Source organism: Panulirus ornatus, chromosome 6, assembly GCF_036320965.1.
Source record: "Panulirus ornatus isolate Po-2019 chromosome 6, ASM3632096v1, whole genome shotgun sequence".
Lineage (NCBI taxonomy): Eukaryota > Metazoa > Arthropoda > Malacostraca > Decapoda > Palinuridae > Panulirus > Panulirus ornatus.
This window is the reverse complement of record NC_092229.1, coordinates 31,102,276-31,118,038: the sequence shown is the minus strand read 5'-3', so window position 1 is coordinate 31,118,038 and position 15,763 is coordinate 31,102,276. Positions and strand designations below refer to the sequence as shown.

The following is a 15,763-nucleotide window of genomic DNA, read 5'->3' as shown; positions in this document are numbered from 1 at the left end:
CCACTCCCCCAAGCTTCATTTGGACTCAACTTTTGCCATTATACACCAAATCTCTCCTGGTATTTCTTCACACAAGTTTCCTTGACAGGCGCGCGAAAGAGAGACTTTTGGATGTTAATGTGCTGAGAGGTGCAACTGGAGGGATGTCTGATCATTATCTTCTGGAGGCTAAGGTGAAGATTTGTATGGGTTTCCAGAAAAGAAGAGTGAATGTTGGGGTGAAGAGGGTGGTGAGAGTAAGTGAGCTTGGGAAGGAGACTTGTGTGAGGAAGTACCAGGAGAGACTGAGTACAGAATGGAAAAAGGTGAGAACAATGGAAGTAAGGGGAGTGGGGGAGGAATGGGATGTATTTAGGGAATCAGTGATGGATTGCGCAAAAGATGCTTGTGGCATGAGAAGAGTGGGAGGTGGGTTGATTAGAAAGGGTAGTGAGTGGTGGGATGAAGAAGTAAGAGTATTAGTGAAAGAGAAGAGAGAGGCATTTGGACAATTTTTGCAGGGAAAAAATGCAATTGAGTGGGAGATGTATAAAAGAAAGAGACAGGAGGTCAAGAGAAAGGTGCAAGAGGTAAAAAAAAAAGGGCAAATGAGAGTTGGGGTGAGAGAGTATCATTAAATTTTAGGGAGAATAAAAAGATGTTCTGGAAGGAGGTAAATAAAGTGCGTAAGACAAGGGAGCAAATGGGAACTTCAGTGAAGGGCGCAAATGGGGAGGTGATAACAAGTAGTGGTGATGTGAGAAGGAGATGGAGTGAGTATTTTGAAGGTTTGTTGAATGTGTTTGATGATAGAGTGGCAGATATAGGGTGTTTTGGTCGAGGTGGTGTGCAAAGTGCGAGGGTTAGGGAAAATGATTTGGTAAACAGAGAAGAGGTAGTAAAAGCTTTGCGGAAGATGAAAGCCGGCAAGGCAGCAGGTTTGGATGGTATTGCAGTGGAATTTATTAAAAAAGGGGGTGACTGTATTGTTGACTGGTTGGTAAGGTTATTTAATGTATGTATGACTCATGGTGAGGTGCCTGAGGATTGGCGGAATGCGTGCATAGTGCCATTGTACAAAGGCAAAGGGGATAAGAGTGAGTGCTCAAATTACAGAGGTATAAGTTTGTTGAGTATTCCTGGCAAATTGTATGGGAGGGTATTGATTGAGAGGGTGAAGGCATGTACAGAGCATCAGTTTGGGGAAGAGCAGTGTGGTTTCAGAAGTGGTAGAGGATGTGTGGATCAGGTGTTTGCTTTGAAGAATGTATGTGAGAAATACTTAGGAAAGCAAATGGATTTGTATGTAGCATTTATGGATCTGGAGAAGGCATATGATAGAGTTGATAGAGATGCTCTGTGGAAGTTATTAAGAATATATGGTGTGGGAGGCAAGTTGTTAGAAGCAGTGAAAAGTTTTTATCGAGGATGTAAGGCATGTGTACGTGTAGGAAGAGAGGAAAGTGATTGGTTCTCAGTGAATGTAGGTTTGCGGCAGGGGTGTGTGATGTCTCCATGGTTGTTTAATTTGTTTATGGATGGGGTTGTTAGGGAGGTGAATGCAAGAGTCTTGGAAAGAGGGGCAAGGATGAAGTCTGTTGGGGATGAGAGAGCTTGGGAAGTGAGTCAGTTGTTGTTCGCTGATGATACAGAGCTGGTGGCTGATTCATGTGAGAAACTGCAGAAGCTGGTGACTGAGTTTGGTAAAGTGTGTGAAAGAAGAAAGTTAAGAGTAAATGTGAATAAGAGCAAGGTTATTAGGTACAGTAGGGTTGAGGGTCAAGTCAATTGGGAGGTGAGTTTGAATGGAGAAAAACTGGAGGAAGTGAAGTGTTTTAGATATCTGGGAGTGGATCTGGCAGCGGATGGAAACATGGAAGCGGAAGTGGATCATAGGGTGGGGGAGGGGGCGAAAATTCTGGGAGCCTTGAAGAATGTGTGGAAGTCGAGAACATTATCTCGGAAAGCAAAAATGGGTATGTTTGAAGGAACAGTGGTTCCAACAATGTTGTATGGTTGCGAGGCGTGGACTATGGATAGAGTTGTGCGCAGGAGGATGGATGTGCTGGAAATGAGATGTTTGAGGACAATGTGTGGTGTGAGGTGGTTTGATCGAGTAAGTAACGTAAGGGTAAGAGAGATGTGTGGAAATAAAAAGAGCATGGTTGAGAGAGCAGAAGAGGGTGTTTTGAAATGGTTTGGTCACATGGAGAGAATGAGTGAGGAAAGATTGACCAAGAGGATATATGTGTCGGAGGTGGAGGGAACGAGGAGAAGAGGGAGACCAAATTGGAGGTGGAAAGATGGAGTGAAAAAGATTTTGTGTGATCGGGGCCTGAACATGCAGGAGGGTGAAAGGAGGGCAAGGAATAGAGTGAATTGGAGCGATGTGGTATACCGGGGTTGACGTGCTGTCAGTGGATTGAATCAAGGCATGTGAAGCGTCTGGGGTAAACCATGGAAAGCTGTGTAGGTATGTATATTTGCGTGTGTGGACGTATGTATATACATGTGTATGGGGGTGGGTTGGGCCATTTCTTTCGTCTGTTTCCTTGCACTACCTCGCAAACGCGGGAGACAGCGACAAAGCAAAAAAAAAAAAAAAAGTTTCCTTTCCAAGCTCACTTACTCTCATCACTCTCTCTTTCCCTTCATTTTCTCCTCTCTTATGAAAACCTCTACAAATCTTCATCTTCACCTCCACAAGACTGATTAGGCATCCCACCAGCTACCCCTCTGAGCACATTTTCATCCAAAATTCTCTCTTTTACATGCCTATCAATCAATAGGTTATCTAACAAGTGTGTATATGTTTCATTAAATTCATGATCATTATTCAACCTCTATAAGATGAATAAAAGTTAATTATGCAGTACGTAGTACTCACAGTACCAGCTACATCATACAAGGATACTTATTCATCTTGGGGTGGAATAACTTCATAACTTCATGATGTTATCATAATTGATTGGAGATTGTTGACTGATTAGGGGGCACACAGACCCAAGCTGAGCATAACCAATAACTAACAGCAGGTGATTAATAAAGAGTGGAAAACATATGCCTCATCAGGAAAAAAGGGTGATTAGAGGTTTTTAACCCCTGAAAGTGTGAGATATGTCCCATCTCTTACAGGGTACAATAACCCCTGTGAGGTATATAAAAAAGTGTGTATCAATTCATGTTCATCACAGTACCACTTTAGTAAGGTCATCCTTATTAAGAATAATGAAAAGCAGAAGAAAAATTATATCTATAATAGCAACATCAATCCAGTACCAGTTCCTGTACATCTAATTAATCATGTAACTCCTTTTACATGAACACAATAACCACACAAACAATGAACAAAGTAGTGTCAACAAGATTAATCCCTTATGACTACACAAAATATATAGGATACTTGATATTATCACACAGAACTTACCTGTGTGTACAACCCTTATACTTACATATTAAATGTAAAAGACTTACTTGGAATTGGTGTTCGGAATTTATCTACATCAAGAGCCATTAGTCTTCGCTTCAGTTCATTCCTTCCAACTCCAGGAGGACCAATCAAAACAACTGGACGTGGAAGACCAGGTCGAGGATAAAGACGTGCCACTTCTTCATATGTTGCCACTTCCTCACGATCAAAATCTTCACTTTCAGATGCATCATAAATTATCTTCTTTACCTTTGGTGAGGGTTTGCAGCTTGGTGATTTGGGAATAATACACCCTGCAACTGAGATATTTTAAGTTTTGTGGGAACAGCACTTCATGATGATTAATATTCAATAAATTATCTAAATTGCTTCATTGAAATTTAAGTAATAAACATTATTCCATTTCCCTACATAAGGAAAAGAAATTTGTTTATATCTTTCCTTAAAATTCTTTTTACTGATTTTTTTCCAACAATTAACAAACATTTAGTTGCTAGTTAACTTAAACTTGATAGACATGTAATACCCCTGGTTCATCATGCTATGTACATTCAATTCTTTTCATTTTCATCTTTTACAGGATTTTATGGAGCCAAAGATCAAACAAAATGGCCTCTGTAAAATATCACTGGCCAACAGTACAAGTATTATTTGGATATGATCACCTATTCCTTGGTGTTGTGAATGAATGTGTATCAGTCATTATGTCTCCCTCCATATGGCTTTTGCTATTTCTGCCTATTATTACTTTCATTCTATCAACCTATTATTACTTTCATTCTATCAACAGAGGTCTTTTGGCAACTATGGGGGTTACATTCCTGGAAGACTCCATGGTTTGCAAAATTTTAGGCTTATGGAAAATAGAGGGTTAAGGGGAGCGACCTTCGAGACTTACCTGGGGTCCTATAATGGACAATTCATGATAGAAAATCATTTTACCTTAGTAACATCATGTATATTCTAAAAAATACAAAGAAGTGACTTAAAAACTGTAAGGAAAAGTAATAAAGAAATAATACTGAATAGAATGATAGCAATACATCATCAATGATGATGTGCACTTGGCCCCTGTACTTCTACAGAATAGCCAACAAACTAAGCTACACAAAATGCTGCCTCATTTTTCTTTTTGGTTCACACTAATGACTGACAAACATCAAACTGCTTCTCAACATACTCTGTAATTATGTGCAAGGCAATAAAATTGGTCCACTTTTTACTCCAAACACATCACTTTCCATATCCTCCCTTGAGCAACAAAACTTGCATCACTAGCTTTATGCTTAGAGGCTATATCTATGGGCAAAAAGCTGCAAACAGGTTGAAAATGTCAAAAGTTTCTAAAACACTGAGATCACTTTTGGAGTTCCTCACACATCATGTTAGAGAAAGACGTAATGACACAACCAGACAGAGCACATGTGATGATGCTTTGGTGATGTACTTATCTCACTCATGCATTGCTGTGTGCATATTCATGCCACTATTGTGCTGAAACCTACCATGCTTGGCTATTAGTAGCCCATGGCTGCTGCAACACTTGTCTGAAGGGTGGGAAAAAATACTGCAGATACTTAAAACTCTTTGCCATGGTAGGTAAAATGGTTTACACTATTTCTAATGTGCATATGTGAAATTTTTTTTTTATTATTATACTTAACCAACATCTCTCGCATTAGCGAGGTAGTGCAAGGAAACAGATATACATACCTATACATTTCAATGTATACATATATATACATGCACAGACATATACCTATATACATATGTACATGTTCATACTTGCTGCCTTCATCCATTCCTGTCACCACCCTGCCATACATCAAAAAAGCATACCCCCCTACCCTGCACGAGGTAAAGCTAGGAAAAGACAAGAAGGCGTGATTTGTTCACACTCAGTCTCTGGCTGTCATGTGTAATGCACCAAAACCACAGTTCCCTTTCCACATCCAGGCCCCACAAAACTTTCCATGGGTTACCCCAGATGCTTCACATGCCCTGGTTCAATCCAGTGACAGCATGTCGACCCCAGTATACCACATCATTCCAATTCACTCTATTCCTTGCACGCCTTTCACCTTCCCGTGTGTTCAGGCCCCGATTGCTCAAAATCTTTTTCACTCCATCCTTCCACCTCAAATATGGTCTTCCACTTCTCCTCGTTCCCTCTATCTCGGTCACATATATCCTTTGTCAGTGTTTCCTCATTCATTCTCTCCATGTGACCAAACCATTTCAATGCAACTTCTGCTCTCTCAACCACACTCTTTTTATTACCACACATCTCTCTTACCCTTTCATTACTTATTCAAACCACCTCACACCACATATTGTCTTCAAACATTTAATTTCCAACACATCTACCCTCCTCTGCACAACCCTGTCTATATCTCATGCCTTGCAACCATATAACATTGTTGGAACCACTATTCCTTCAAACATATCCATTTTTGCTCTCTGCAATAACGTTCTCACCTTCTACACATTCTTCAAAACTCCCAGAACCTTCACACCCTTCCCCACCCTAAGCCTCACTTCTGCTTCCATGGTTCCATCTGCTGCTAAATCCACTCCCAGATATCTAAAACACTTCACTTCCTCCACTTTTTCTCCATTAAACTTACCTTCCAGTTAACTTGTCCCTCAACTCTATTGAACCTAATAACCTTGCTCTTATTCACATTTACTCTCAGCTTTCTTCTTTCACACACTTTACCAAACTCAGTCACCAACTTCTGCAGTTTCGCACCTGAATCAGCCACCAGCACTGTATCATCAGCGAACAACAAAAGACTCACTTCCTAAGCCCTCTCATCCACAACAGACTGCTTACTTGCCCCTCTCTCCACAACTCTTGCATTTACCTCCCTAACCACCCCATCCATAAACAAATCAACCATGGACACATCACGCATCCCTGTTCGAAACCGATATTCACTGGGAACCAATCACTTTCCTCTCTTCCTACTTGTACACACGCTTTACATCCTTGGTAACAACTTTTCACTGCTTCTAGCAACTTACCTCCCACACCATATACTCTTAATACCTTCCACAAAACATCTCTATCAAAACTATCATATGCCTTCTCCAGATCCATAAATGCTACATACAAATCCATTTGCTTTCTAAGTATTTCTCACATACATTCTTCAAAGCAAACACCTGATCCACACATCCTCTACCACTTCTGAAACCACACTGCTCTTCCCCAATCTGATGCTCTGTACATGCCTTCACCCTCTCAATCAATACCCTCCCATATAATTTTACCAGGAATACTCAACAAACTTATACCTCTGTAATTTGAGCACTCACTCTTATCCCTTTCCCTTTGTACAATGGCACTATGCAGCATTCCGCCAATCCTCAGGCACCTCACCATGAGTCATACATACATTAAATAACCTTACCAACCAGTCAACAATACAGTCACCCCCTTTTTTAATAAATTCCACTGCAATACCATCCAAACCTGCTGCCTTGCCGGCTTTCATCTTCCGCAAAGCTTTCGCTACCTCTTCTCTGTTTACCAAATCATTTTCCCTAACCCTCTCACTTTGCACACCACCTCGACCAAAACACCCTATATCTGCCACTCTATCATCAAACACATTCAACAAACCTTCAAAATACTACTCCATCTCCTTCTCACATCACCACTACTTGTTATCACCTCCCCATTTGCACCCTTCACTGAAGTTCCCATTTGCTCCTTGTCTTACGCACTTTATTTACCTCCTTCCAGAACATCTTTTTATTCTCCCTAAAATTTAATGATACTCTCTCACCCAACTCTCATTTGCCCTTTTTTCACCTCTTGCACCTTTCTCTTGACCTCCTGTCTCTTTCTTTTATACATCTCCCACTCAATTGCATTTTTTCCCTGCAAAAATCATCCAAATGCCTCTTTCTTCTCTTTCACTAATACTCTTACTTCTTCATCCCACCACTCACTACCCTTTCTAATCAACCCACCTCCCACTCTTCTCATGCCACAAGCATCTTTTGCGCAATCCATCACTGATTCCCTAAATACATCCCATTCCTCCCCCACTCCCCTTACTTCCATTGTTCTCACCTTTTTCCATTCTGTACTCAGTCTCTCCTGGTACTTCCTCACACAGGTCTCCTTCTCAAGCTCACTTACTCTCACCCCCTCTTCACCCCAACATTCACTCTTCTTTTCTGAAAACCCATACAAATCTTCACCTTAGCCTCCACAAGGTAATGATCAGACATCCCTCCAGTTGCACCTCTCAGCACATTAACATCCAAAAGTCTCTCTTTCGCACACCTGTCAATTAACACGTAATCCAATAACGCTCTCTGGCCATCTCTCCTACTTAGATAACGTATACTTATGTATATCTCGCTTTTTAAAACCAGGTATTCCCAATCATCAGTCCTTTTTCAGCACATAAATCTACAAGCTCTTCACCATTTCCATTTACAACACTGAACACCCCATGTATACCAATTATTCCCTCAACTGCCACATTACTCACCTTTGCATTCAAATCACCCATCACTATAACCCGGTCTCGTGCATCAAAACCACTAACACACTCATTCAGCTGCTCCCAAAACACTTGTCTCTCTTGATCTTTCTTCTCATGCCCAGGTGCATATGCACCAATAATCACCCACCTCTCTCCATCAACTTTCAGTTTTACCATATTAATTGAGAATTTACTTTCTTACACTCTATCACATACTCCCACAACTCCTGTTTCAGGAGTATTGCTACTCCTTCCCTTGCTCTTGTCCTCTCACTAACCCCTGACTTTACTCCCCAGACATTCCCAAACCACTCTTCCCCTTTACCTTGAGCTTCGTTTCACTCAAGCCAAAACATCCAGGTTCCTTTCCTCAAACATACTACCTATCTCTCCTTTTTTCACATCTGGTTACATCCACACACATTTAGGCACCCCACTTGAGCCTTCGAGGAGGATTGAGCACTCCCCGCGTGACTCCTTCTTCTGTTTTCCATTTTAGAAAGTTAATACAAGGAGGGGAGGATTTCTGGCCCCCTGCTCCCGTCCCCTCTAGTCGCTTTCTACGACACGCGAGGAATACGTGGGAAGTATTCTTTCACCCCTATCCCCAGGGATAATATACATATATATATACACACACACACACACACACACATACACATACATACGCACATATACACACACACACACACATACATATATATACATATGAAAAATGTAAGAAACAATTTAGAAAACTGAAACTTCTAGCTTGAAATGAATGAAAAAAATGAATGTCACATAATGGTTCAACCTCTGGCTATGGAAAAAATAATTTATATATATTTATAATTCATATATATATATATATATATATATATATATTCTTTCTTTTCTTTCATACTATTCGCCATTTCCCGCATTAACAAGGTAGCGTTAGGAACAGAGGACTGGGCCTTTGAGGGAATATCCTCACCTGGCCCCCTTCTCTGTTCCTTGTTTTGGAAAATTAAAAAAAAAGACAAGAGGGGAAGATTTCCAGCCACCCGCTCCCTCCCCTTTTAGTCGCCTTCTACAGCACAGCAGGGAATACATGGGAAGTATTCTTTCTCCCCTATCCCCAGGGATTATATATATATATATATATATATATATATATATATTATATATATATATATATATTATATATATATATAATATATATATATATATATATATATATATATATATATATATATATATATATATATATATAAGGTTATTTAATGTATGTATGACCCATGGAGAGGTGCCTGAGGATTGGCGGAATGCGAGCATAGTGCCATTGTACAAAGGCAAAGGGGATAAGAGTGAGTGCTCAAATTACAGAGGTATAAGTTTGTTGAGTATTCCTGGTAAATTATATGGGAGGGTATTGATTGAGAGGGTGAAGGCATGTACAGAGCATCAGATTGGGGAAGAGCAGTGTGGTTTCAGAAGTGGTAGAGGATGTGTGGATCAGGTGTTTGCTTTGAAGAATGTATGTGAGAAATACTTAGAAAAGCAAATGGATTTGTTTGTAGCATTTATGGATCTGGAGAAGGCATATGATAGAGTTGATAGAGATGCTCTGTGGAAGGTATTAAGAATATATGGTGTGGGAGGCAAGTTGTTAGAAGCAGTGAAAAGTTTTTATCGAGGTTTGTAAGGCATGTGTACGTGTAGGAAGAGAGGAAAGTGATTGGTTCTTAGTGAATGTAGGTTTGCGGCAGGGGTGTGTGATGTCTCCATGGTTGTTTAATTTGTTTATGGATGGGGTTGTTAGGGAGGTGAATGCAAGAGTTTTGGAAAGAGGGGCAAGTATAAAGTCTGTTGTGGATGAGAGAGCTTGGGAAGTGAGTCAGTTGTTGTTCGCTGATGATACAGCACTGGTGGCTGATTCATGTGAGAAACTGCAGAAGCTGGTTACTGAGTTTGGTAAAGTGTGTGAAAGTAGAAAGTTAAGAGTAAATGTGAATAAGAGCAAGGTAATTAGGTACAGTATTGTTGAGGGTCAAGTCAATTGGGAGGTAAGTTTAAATGGAGAAAAACTGGAGGAAGTAAAGTGTTTTAGATATCTGGGAGTGGATCTGGCAGCGGATGGAACCATGGAAGCGGAAGTGGATCATAGGGTGGGGGAGGGGGCGAAAATCCTGGGAGCCTAGAAGAATGTGTGGAAGTCGAGAACATTATCTCGGAAAGCAAAAATGGGTATGTTTGAAGGAATAGTGGTTCCAACAATGTTGTATGGTTGCAAGGCGTGGGCTATGGATAGAGTTGTGCACAGGAGGATGGATGTGCTGGAAATGAGATGTTTGAGGACAATGTGTGGTGTGAGGTGGTTTGATCGAGTAAGTAACGTAAGGGTAAGAGAGATGTGTGGAAATAAAAAGAGCGTGGTTGAGAGAGCAGAAGAGGGTGTTTTGAAATGGTTTGGGTACATGGAGAGAATGAGTGAGGAAAGATTGACCAAGAGGATATATGTGTTGGAGGTGGAGGGAACGAGGAGAAGTGGGAGACCAAATTGGAGGTGGAAAGATGGAGTGAAAAAGATTTTGTGTGATCGGGGCCTAAACATGCAGGAGGGTGAAAGGAGGGCAAGGAATAGAGTGAATTGGATCGATGTGGTATACCGGGGTTGACGTGCTGTCAGTGGATTGAATCAGGGCATGTGAAGCGTCTGGGGTAAACCATGGAAAGCTGTGTAGGTATGTCTATTTGCGTGTGTGGACGTATGTATATACATGTGTATGGGGGTGGGTTGGGCCATTTCTTTCGTCTGTTTCCTTGCGCTACCTCGCAAACGTGGGAGACAGTGACAAAGAAAAAAAAAAAAAATATATATATATATATATATATATATATATCTTTTTTCTTCTTTCAAACTATTCGCCATTTCCCGCATCAGCGAAGGTAGCATTAAGAACAGAGGACTGGGTCTTTACCTGACCCAATTCTCTGTTCCTTGTTTTGGAAAATTAAAAAAAATGAGAGGGGAGGATTTCCAGCCCCCCGCTCCCTCCCCTTTTAGTCGCCTTCTACGACACGCAGGGAGTACGTGGGAAGTATTCTTTCTCCCCTATCCCCAGGGAATATATATATATATCTTTTTCTTTTAAACTATTTGCCATTTCCCGCGTTAGCGAGGTAGCGTTAAGAACAGAGGACTGGGCCTTTTTTGGAATATCCTCACCTGGCCCCCTCTGTTCCTTCTTTTGGAAAATTAAGAAAAAAAAACGAGAGGGGAGGATTTCCAGCCCCCCGCTCCCTCCCCTTTTAGTCGCCTTCTACGACACGCAGGGAATACGTGGGAAGTATTCTTAATCCCCTATCCCCAGGGATAATATATATATATATATATATATATATATATATATATATATATATATATATATATATATATATATATATATATATATATTCATTTATTTATTATACTTAGTCTGTTAGCAGCCTTGATCTGAGAGACTGGGTTATAGTGATAGATTTGAATGCAAAGGTGAGTAATGTGGCAGTTGAGGGTATAACTGGTATACATGGGATGTTCAGTGTTGTAAATAGAAATGGTGAAGAGCTTGAAGATGTGTGTGTGGATGGGTGGGGAGGTAGGTAAATGCAAGAGCCTTGGAGAAAGGGGCAACTATGCAGCCTGTTGGGGATGAGAGGGCTCGGGAAGTGAGTCAGTTTTTGTTTACTGATGATAAGGCACTAGTGGCTGATTCAAGTGAGAAACTTCAGAAGTTGGAGACTGAGTTTGGAAGTGTGTGTGAAAGGAAAAAGTAGAGAGTGAATGTAAATAAAAGCAAGATTATTTGGTTCAGTAGGGTTGAGGGACAACTTTGTTGGTATGTAAGTTTGAAAGGAGATAAACTGGAAGAAGTGAAATGTTTTGGATATCTGGGAGTGGACATGGCAGCAAATGGAACCATGGAAGTGGAGAAAATGAGAGAGGAAAGGTTGAGAAAGATGGGTATATGTGTCGGAGGTAGACGGAACAAGGAGAACCAGGAGACCAAATTGGAGATGGAAGGATGAAGTGAAAAAGATTTTGAGTGATCGGGGCCTGAACTTGCAGGATGGTGAAATAGAATAGAGGTGTGCATGGAATAGAGTGAATTGGAACAATGTGGTATACTGGGGTAAATGTGCCATCAATGGACTGAAATGTCTGAGGTAAACCATGAAAGGTCTATGGAGCCAGGAAGTAGACGGAGAGCTATGCTCTTGATGCATTACACATGACAGCTATAGAATGAATGTGAGTGGATGGAGCCTTTCTATGTCTGTTTCCTGAAACTACCTTGCTGATGCAGGGGGCAGTGATCAGGTGTGGGCGAGGAGAAGAGAATGTATATGTTAACTTTATTTTTTCCTTCATGCACTTTTGTGCTGTTTCCTGTCGGGCAGGTTAGCATCGGAAGTGGATTACGGTAAGCGAGTATGAATATGAACAATATATATATGTAAGTATATGTGTATTTTCTTATACATATTCACCATTTCCTGCATTAGCTAGGTAGCATCAAAAACAGAGGACTAAGCCTTAGAGAACAAATCCTCACTTGGCCACCTTTTCTGTTCCTACTTTTGCCACTCCACTCCCACTCCCACCTCTTTTAGTCACCTTTTACAATAGATACTGAATACATGGGAAGTCTTTTCTCTCCCTTATCTCCAGGGAGAATATGTATATGTATTCATGCATGTATACGTATGTGTAAGTGTAAAACCATATAAAAAAATAATACATGAGTGAGCAGATTCATCTGTTTCCTGGTGCTACCTCACTAATGCAGGATATGGTAATTAAGTATGAAATATATTCATTTCATAATTATATACTTTGTTCCTATCTCCCGCATTAGCGAGGTAGCCCAAGGAAACAGATGAAAGAATGCCCCCCCTCACATACACATGTATATACATAAATGCCCACACATGCACATATACATACTTATACATTTTAACATATACATACATATACATACACAGACATATACATATATACACATGTACATATTCATACATGCTGCCTTCATCCGCTCCCGCCGCCACATCACCACAAATGAAATGGCACCCCCCCGCATGCGTGCGAGGTAGTGCTACGAAAAGACAATAAAGGCCGCATTCGTTCACACTCAATCTCTAGCTGTTATTAGTAATGCATCGAAACCACAGCTCCCTTTCCAAATCCAGGACCCACAAAACATTCTATAGTTTACCCAAGATGATTCAAATGCCCTGGTACAATCCATTGACAGCATATCAACCACGGTATACCACATCGTTCCAAATCACTCTATTCCTTGCACGCCTTTCACCCTCCTGTATGTTCAGGCCTCGATTGCTCAAAATCTCTGTCAACCACACTCTTTTTATTACCAGACATCTCTCTTACCCTTTCATTACTTACTTGATAAACCACCAAACACCACATATTGTCCTCAAACATCTCATTGCCAACAAATCCACCCTCCTCTGCACAACCCTATCTATAGCCCATGCCTTGCAACCATATAACATTCTTGGAACCACTATTCCTTCAAACATACCCATTTTTGCTTTCCGAGATAATGTTCTCACCTTCCACACATTCTTCAATGGTCCCAGAACCTTCACCCCCCTCCCCAACCCTGTGACTCACTTCCACTTCTATGGTTCCATCCGCTGACAAATCCACTCCCAGATATCTAAAACACTTCACTTCATCCAGTTTTTCTCCATTCAAACCTACCTCCCAGTTGACTTGTCCCTCAACCCTACTGTACCTAATAACCTTGCTCTTATTCACATTTACTCTCAGCTTTCTTCTTTCACAAACTTTACCAAACTCAGTCACTAGCTTCTGCAGTTTCTCACATGAATGACCCACCAGCGCTGTATAATCAGCAAACAACAACTGACTTCACTTCCCAAGCTCTCTCATCCACAACAGACTGCATACTTGCCCCTCTTTCCAAAACTCTTGCATTCACCTCCCTAACAACCCCACATCCACACCCCTGCCACAGTGCAACCTTCACTGGGAACCAATCACTCGCCTCTCTTCTTACTCGTACACATGCCTTACACCCTTGAAAAAAAGTTCTCTGCTTCTAGCAGCTTACCCACACCAATATATGACCTTCCGCAAAGCATCTCTATCAACCCTATCAAATGCCTTCACCAGATCCATAAATGTCACATACAAATCCATCTGTTTTTTCAAAGTATTTCTCACATACATTCTTGAAAGTAAACACCTGATCCACACATCCTCTACCACTTTTGAAACCACACTGCTCCTACCCAATCTGTTGCTCCATACATACCTTCACCCTCTCAGTCAATACCCTCCCATAAAATTTTCCATGTATACTCAATAAACTTGTGTCTCTCTAGTTTGAAAACTTACTTGTACCCCTTTGCCTTTGTACAATTGCAGGTTACATGTATTACACCAATCCTCAGGGACTTCACCATACATACAATGAATAACCTTATCAACAAATGAGCAATGCAGTCACCCAGTTTATTAATAAATTCAACTGCAATACCATCCACTACTGCTGCCTTTCAGTATTTCTTCTTCTGCAAGGCTTTCACCACCTCTTCTCTCTTCACCAGGCAACTCTTCCTGAGTCTAACTTCATATAACACCCCAACCAAAACACCCTACATCTGCCACTCTATCATCAAAGATATTCAACAATCCTCCAAAATTCTCACTCCATCACTATCTGTTATCACTTCCACCTTGTTCCCTTCACAGATCTTCCCATTTGTTCTCTTGTCTTTCACACATTATTCACCTCCTTCAAAAACATCTTTTTGATTCCCTGAAGTTTAATAATACTCTCTCTTCCCAACTCTCATTTGCCCTCTTTTACAACCATTGCACCTTCTTTACCTCCTGCCACTTTCTCTTAAACATCTTCCAGTCATTTGCACTCCTTCCTCATAAGTACCATCCTAATGCCTCTCTTTTCTCTTTCACTAACAATGTTACTTCTTCATCTCACCACTCACTACCCTTTCTAACCTGCCCACCTCCCATCTTTTGCATTCCAAATGCATTTATTGTACATGCTATCACTGCTTCCCTATATACATTCCATTCCTCACCCACTCCCCCAAGCTTCATTTGGACTCAACTTTTGCCATTATACACCAAATCTCTCCTGGTATTTCTTCACACAAGTTTCCTTGACAGGCGCGCGAAAGAGAGACTTTTGGATGTTAATGTGCTGAGAGGTGCAACTGGAGGGATGTCTGATCATTATCTTCTGGAGGCTAAGGTGAAGATTTGTATGGGTTTCCAGAAAAGAAGAGTGAATGTTGGGGTGAAGAGGGTGGTGAGAGTAAGTGAGCTTGGGAAGGAGACTTGTGTGAGGAAGTACCAGGAGAGACTGAGTACAGAATGGAAAAAGGTGAGAACAATGGAAGTAAGGGGAGTGGGGGAGGAATGGGATGTATTTAGGGAATCAGTGATGGATTGCGCAAAAGATGCTTGTGGCATGAGAAGAGTGGGAGGTGGGTTGATTAGAAAGGGTAGTGAGTGGTGGGATGAAGAAGTAAGAGTATTAGTGAAAGAGAAGAGAGAGGCATTTGGACAATTTTTGCAGGGAAAAAATGCAATTGAGTGGGAGATGTATAAAAGAAAGAGACAGGAGGTCAAGAGAAAGGTGCAAGAGGTAAAAAAAAAAGGGCAAATGAGAGTTGGGGTGAGAGAGTATCATTAAATTTTAGGGAGAATAAAAAGATGTTCTGGAAGGAGGTAAATAAAGTGCGTAAGACAAGGGAGCAAATGGGAACTTCAGTGAAGGGCGCAAATGGGGAGGTGATAACAAGTAGTGGTGATGTGAGAAGGAGA

At 41.0% G+C, this 15,763-nt stretch overlaps 1 protein-coding gene and 1 long non-coding RNA gene across 2 annotated transcripts in view; one reads left to right on the top strand and one right to left on the bottom strand.

Annotated features, from left to right (window-relative positions):
* Positions 1–6,360, top strand: part of LOC139749141 (uncharacterized) — a 31,199-nt gene extending 24,839 nt beyond the window's left edge. Inside the window, exons 2-3 of the long non-coding RNA XR_011712890.1 lie at positions 3,529–3,663; positions 3,990–6,360. This is a non-coding gene — a long non-coding RNA (uncharacterized lncRNA). The remainder of the gene's footprint in view (positions 1–3,528; positions 3,664–3,989) is intronic.
* metro (membrane palmitoylated protein 7-like protein metro) overlaps positions 1–15,763 on the bottom strand; it is a 278,984-nt gene that overhangs the window by 104,448 nt on the left and 158,773 nt on the right. The gene's annotated exons all lie outside the window — the stretch shown is intronic.